Source organism: Manduca sexta, chromosome 11 (genome assembly GCF_014839805.1).
Source record: "Manduca sexta isolate Smith_Timp_Sample1 chromosome 11, JHU_Msex_v1.0, whole genome shotgun sequence".
In the NCBI taxonomy this organism is placed as follows: Eukaryota; Metazoa; Arthropoda; class Insecta; order Lepidoptera; family Sphingidae; genus Manduca; species Manduca sexta.
The window spans coordinates 11,230,962-11,238,434 of NC_051125.1; positions in this window are offsets into that span (position 1 = coordinate 11,230,962).

The window sequence follows — 7,473 nt, forward strand, 5'->3', positions numbered from 1 at the left end:
GATCTGGGAAAGAATTAAGGGGTTACATTACCAATAATTTTGACAAAACCACAATAAAATCCGTAAAATTCGTGTAAACATAAAAATCATTATACCTTATAACCATGCCACTAACTCTCTTGGTCAATAAGAATGACTACCTTCATAGACCTTTCACGCAAAGCGTTTACTTCGTAGTCCTCCATAAGTTTGTATAGCGTACAGTGCTGCATCTGTATACATGATAAATTGCCTACGTTAGCTTGTAGTTCAACTCTCAGAACGACTGGGCCCACGTCCAAGCACACCAAGCCAACGTGACTTGAAATTGTTGGGCTAATTTAGGTAATCGTTGGAACTAGTCTCTATTCTGCATTGCGCGACTCTAATAGATTTTCTTTTTGGACTTGGCAATGATTGGAATGAAATATTGTTTGTTTTACGATACAATGAAAGAAACGCAGTGGTATTTTTACTTACCTGTTCCTCCAGTTTTGAGGCTCATTTTGTTAGTGTATGTTTATTAGATTTTGTTTTGGAATTTATAGGAGTTTTGTAGGGTAAAGGGTAAAGGTGATGACAGGTTAGAGTTTTTTTTTTTTATTTTGTGGGCCTCTACGCCCCACCTTTGTACCCCCTATCCAGGACAGATGTGTTTTCCCGTCTTTTTGACAGGTAAGAGTTACGTGTGCAATGGATACGACTAAGTTTTGATAATGTGCTTGTATATGGATACGCTATAGCTAAAGTAACTTTTCTAGGTTTTTCGGCATCTACTCCGACAATCGGTTATAAAACATGGTAATTTCGTTCTTTTCTTTATTGATATAAAGAAGTTAAGTCTGTAAGTTCGGATGTAGGGAATGATTTCTAAAATAATGATTCAAAATTTTTATATAGGTATAGCAAGTAACATTATACTCAACTGTTGTTCGCTGCTTTTACCACGGGAATGGACTTAAATGCGAATAGAGTCGATAGCGAAAGCAAAAATCTGATATAAAAGAAAAGTATAATCTATACTCATATATAAAACTAATCGGTTTGGTTGTTTGAACGTGCTAATATCAGGGACTACTAATAGGTCAATGTGTAAAACTTTAGGGGAACCCATGTTCAGCAGTGGCCTTCAAAAGGCTGAAGATTATGCTGATGAGAATATTGCTTGCTAGGAATGTTTGCCTTAAACTTTGTCCATAAATTGTAAAAAGATGAATTTAAAGTAAGTTATGATTTATATCATTTATGTGTCAGTTTGAAAAGATTTATTGTGACATAAATTATAATTGATATTGCTTAATAAATTGTTATTTAAATGTATCATTATTGTTGTTTGAATCACTATTGCGGTATCTTGTAGTTTTAGTGCTAATTTACAATTTTATATTCGTTTTAGACATGTGATATTTGGACTAGAATATACTTACTCTTTTTATTTGTTTTTCACTTTCTTTTATTATACACCTGCCTCCGTCCTCTTTACACCACCCCAAGGTTGACTGGGAGAGAATGCCCATGGCATTAAGTCCACCTGTATACCATGTGTACAAAGTGTAAATAAATAAATAAATGTACATACAAGAAGATTAGACGTCATAGTATTCTTTTACACGGGTAAAGTGACCCATTTGTACCTGATGGTAAGTGAATTGGGGTTCTGACAGAATGTGGACTGCCGACAGATGATTACCTTTTACAAAGACGACGCAATTATGCCGGCCTGTTTAAAAGTGTAGTCTTTTTAGCAACAAGTCGAAAGAGATTGCACAATAGACTGCAAATGGTTTAAAGGGTTTTTATTGTTCAATTGTCTTAAATAAGTATATATACTTATCTCCCCTTTCGAACTTGTTAAGTTTAACGTTGACCTCGAATAACCAAAGTTACTCACACTTCAATCGGAAACATCGCTGAAAACTGTAGAGTGCGTAAATTAATAACAAATAAAGCAACAATTGCTCTCGAATTTCTGTTAAAGTAAGCAAAAACAATCAGACAAACAGATGGGTAAATAAAGGTTATGTTAAGCAACTGAGATATTCTCGTTAAAACTTTATAATGGAACCGGTTTTGTCATTTGTTTTCTTTAATTTGTCATGAGAAGTGTACGTGTCGCGTCATGTTCATCGCGTCATATCCGTGTTATAACGTCATATGTAGATATTTTTTAGCATGGGATTGACACACCCTCTGTCCTTGCTAATGTTTATGTGAGGCATAGTTTAGCGTATACATTGTAGTTACTTGTGGGTGGAGGAAAATATATAACAAGTGACTAACATATTCATTTGCCGACGTATTTAAAAAAATAGGATTTACAATGTCATAAAAATAATTACATGTACACGATGTTTTGCGCAAAACAGTCCGTATTCAAAAACAAATTAGCATAGCTATTTCGGGCTTTGATACTAATTAGGAAAATTTCTTTCCAGACCCGGGAATCGAAACCTCAGCACTGCAGTAGTACCGTAATACAACTATACCAACGAGGCAATTATGCCACATCCTAGTATCAGTCCGGAGTCTGGACTTTGTACCCAATCAAAAAGAGCGGAACGCATAATATGTCGAAAAGTGGCGTAAGGTGAAATGTGTCTGTAGTATTTGCATATATGGCATGGCCTTTTACGCGCAGCATCCGCGAGTAATACCTAGTATATGTTAATAATCCAAAATCTTTTATATTTATTAATCAATATTAGTATAAGTTTATAAACTTAGACAAAGCTGTCCAACGCTCGTTCTTTTTTCATGTTGCCTTAGTAGGCAAACAAACAAGCAGTTCGCCTGATGGCAAGCATCATCCGCCGGACTTTGCAATGCCAGAGATACAGCCAAACCGGGGTCTACCGGGAAGTGATCACTCATTTTAAGCCTCATTTAAAAAAGAACAAGTCATAGCATTAGGGGATCACCGATACAGGGAGTTCATTACAAATTCCGGTTTCTACTCGAAAACTGTAACATAAAATCTTTTGCAGTTTAGTAATGTCTTTCAAAAACGTACTGCAAAAGTAGCATTACAAAAATCTTTAAAACATAATTAAAAACTGTTTTTTGAATGAAACTTACTTGTGTAGATTCAGTTTTCGTGTCGGACTAGCAAAAATCTTTGTGATTCTTCACATTAAATGTTAATGATCCAAAATCTTTCCTGTACAAAGGTCCATTAACCCATTTGAACAAACAGGGCGTCCATTAAACTTAGTGAGGCTCATAATGACTTATGTATGATAATATTATTATGCTTTAAATACCTTTATTTACATAAAATAAAGCTATATAAGACACAATGAAACACATGGAAGCATAAGATACAATAGTATTAGCAGCCATGCTCGTCATTTTGCTATTGCGTTACTAAATGAAACTATATTCCTCTTAACCTCTGCCGATATTGTGCCAAAACATCCAGAAATAACCAGTATATTCGGCAAAAATCCGTGTTTTAGTTTTCTGATTTTTTTTAGCAGTTTTGTGTTTAGAGCGAATATGGTGTGCGTTTTTCTGACTGAAAGTATGACATTGCCGCTCCGACAAACTGTTTCCATGTAGTAATTACCCTACTGGTGAGGGTTGCCGGAGTCCGATGGATGAGGGCCGCCCAGAGCCGGTTCCTATGGCGCTCAATGGGAGAGGCCTATGTCCAGCAGTGGACGATTCTAGGACTGAAATGATGATGATGATGAATTCCACTACTATACTAATGCCCCCTGTATTTTACATTTATGGTTATCATGACTTATTCTAAAGTGTTGCGCTCAAGAAGCCGAGTATGTGGTTTCATTTATTAATCTCAGAATGGCCTTGTATATCGCACATCGGAAAGAAAAAAGTCACAACACAAAAATAACGTATTTTCATATAAAACAAACAGAGGGTACACAGGCATACTAGCGAATTCTACCTAAAATACGATACTATGGTATGATTAATATATTTTTTGATACAATTTCACTTGGTTTTAATAAGATACCATCAACCCATCGCGCTTCAATCAGAATATAATAAATCATAAATTTGACTTAACAATAAATATATCATATTTTAATGAACATCTTAGTACATGTGAAACTGTGACCAGAAATAAATTAGTATGACACCCGTATAATTTCCGTTTACCGTAATAAAACCAAACAGTCTACTGGGATTAATTTCATTATAGTTAATTTTACCTTCGTTACGTCAGCGGCCATTTTGTCAATACTATTATTGTTAAAAGCGTCTAATAATATAACAATCGTTTGAATTTTGAGCCGTTTGTGTAATTGAAATAAGACGAAGTTACAATCGTAGGAGGTACGTCGGGACAAGCCCTATTTCGTAAATATAATGTTATTTTAATGCATATAATGGTTGTAAAAAATAACGTTATTTTCCATGAAAAAATAAAAGCTAAAAATGCCAAATTAACATACACAGAAACGAAAACAAAATCGGAAGAATATAAAAAAAGTATAGAACCAAAAATAAACAAGTTAATAACACTGGAGAGTTGTAACATTAAAAATATACAAGGGCTGCATGTCCGACCCAGTAACGACAATATCTACGTGCATTGACAATATCCCAGTATTAACACTACTAACAATAAAAATTAATTTACCAAGACCTTGTACGGATCCTTATTAAAATAATAAAGGTACTAATAAACAAGCCACGGAGGAATTGCTAATCTTGTTTGCCATATTAACAAAAACTTCCGGGGTGTTAATTTCATTCCCCTCTATTCTTTTGTAGAAAATTCCTAACCCGCTTCAACAGCGCTATTTTGAACCTTATCCGTACTGTTTTTGAGTCCACCGTTACTTGTACTTTCGCGTTGCAGCAACGCCAGTATATTTGCGTCAAACGCTTGTTTTGAGTGTGTTGAGAACAGCTGCAAGTTTTTGCAATATTGTGTTTGATTGGGCATTGTATTCTGTTCTAAAAATACAACGATTTTCTGCATATTTAGTTGTTTTCAAAATAACTGAAATTGTCGAACGCTGGCTTTAATACATTGTTATGTATAAATTGTTTATTATTAATAATATATTAATAAATATAAAAAGTGGCGATAGCCTAGTTGGGTGTGGAACGGACTGCCGAAACGAATGTCCGCAGGTTCAAATCCCAAGGGCACACACCTCTGACTTTTCTAAAATCATGTGTGTATTCTTTGTGAATTTATCGTTCGCTTTAACGGTGAAGGAAAACATCGTGAGGATACCTGCACATCTGAGAAGTTCTCTATAGGAATTTCAAAGGTGTGTGAAGTCTACCAATCCGCACTAGGCCAGCGTGGTGGACTAAGGCCTAATCCCTCTCAGTAGTTGAGGAGGCCCATGCTCAGCAGTGGGCAAGTATGTAATACAGGGCTGATATTATTATTATTATTATTTAATAATATATTATTATCGCATAGTGAATTGTTTACATTGTATTGAAAACAACAGAGAGCAGCAACCTTTCTTTATTTTTCATGGGGATAATCCTCTTGGGTCCCCGAAGTGCATATGTAGGGATATGTCGGATGTTTTCCGACTAAAAACCCCATGGTGGTCTCCATCCGCACTTTACAATGACTCCGGGATCTCGAACCGAACACACCGAAGCAGAAAGCGGTAGCCTGCGGGATAGTGTCTAACGGGTTGGTGAACCACAGTTGAGTTATAGTAGCAACAGGTATGAAAGTCTATAAACTATTCGAAGTTAGATAATCATCGTTAAATGTTATAAAACAGTCTCCACTTCGTCTCTCTGTCCAAACGCGATAAACTCATAAACTACTGAACGAATTTCTATAATATTTGGTAAGGAGATAGGTTGAAACTCTAGTAAGGACATAGCTAGTTTTAATAACATAAAAAAAATCTTTGTCGTGGGTGAAGCCGTGAGAATAACCTAGTTTATAATAAAAAATAACCTCCTTGAGGAAGAAAAGCGTTATGACTTAGCAATGCAAGGTGACTGTTGATTCTTTACTTCTTATATGAAAATTTTACTGTCTCCCCGCGCATAAAGTATTAAAAAGTATCGCCTTCAATAAACCATAAATTTTCATGAAATGGATGCAATTTATTACCCTAAAGCTTCCCAGACTAAGCTTATTCTAACATCTGGTTGGATTTTACTATCGAATTTTAATCGCGAGATAATCGATGATTAAACTACTATACTGCACTAAACAAAACTAAACTGCGTTAATGTAACTTGTTCGGGAACTTAACGGTGTTTGGCTACTGAATAAGAGGGGGCGTCCATTAATTATGTGAGGCGTTTAGGAGAGGACGGTGTCTAGCTTAATCTTACCCAATGTTACGTGGGGTAAGCGTTTTCTAGCAATTATATTTATACACTATATTTTTTGACAAAAAAAGCGCAATATTATGAAAACTCTAGGGTTAATTGAGTAAAAGTTCGCCTGATGGTAAGCGATACGCCCGCCCATAAACAGTAGTAAAACCATCCAACACCTTGAGTTCCAGAGTATTGTTTGGTGTTCCACTACGCTCGCCATCCTGAAACATGAGGTGTTTAGTCTTATTATGGCCAGTAGTTACACTGGCTACAATATCCTTCAAACCAGAAGACAACAGTGTCTATACACTGCTGCTTGGTGCCAGAAATAGACATTGCGCTAGTACCTACCCAGGCGGATTCTCACAATAATATTTATCGCGATCATGGGAAGCCATATTTTAACATATTTAAAATGAAAATATATATTTTGGACAACCTCACGCAAGCTTATAGAGAAGGGGGAAAAATTGCCTGACGTAATTAATGGACGGCCCCCGAGACTTGCTATCACTCGAAATGCCTCATTACATTCAACAGATCTACCAACTAGTGCTTGCTAGAAACTTCATCCATATTGTGCGCCACCCACGAGGTGGACAGATGACCTCATAAAAGTCGCAGGAGATCGCTGGATGTGGGCGCATACAATAGGTTGATCTGAAACTCTTTGGGGGAGACCCCTGTTCAGCAGTGGACACCCTGCGGCTGATGACGATGATGATTATTGTGCGCCACTATTTCATATAGATATGAGAAGTTTATTCATAATCACATTTAGTTAATGTATTACTAGGTTTAGAATGAATTAACACGAAGATTTGGTCCACAGCCTCCGCCTTCTCATTAACTGTAAGTAACTTTTCGCATCCTGTTTTAGTCTTGAGTAACTAACTATAATGTTTATTGTCTTTGCTCTTTAGCTTTTTATAACGAAATCTCATTTACATTTAACTTCTTTTATGCTATATTTTAATAATGGTTATAGATTTTTTTAAAGGACAACCATAGTTGAAATAATAGACGTTAGTTAAGTGGCCGTATAGTATAATTCAGATTATTTCATTAAGTGTATCTTATTATTATGTGTTAAGTATAATTTTCGCTTCTTATATTCTTCCAAGATGTGGGGCTCGAGAAATCCGTTGACTATGCTCGGGACCCTACAGTCCCGTGCAGCCGCTGCGAAGTCTTCCACTATATTGAACA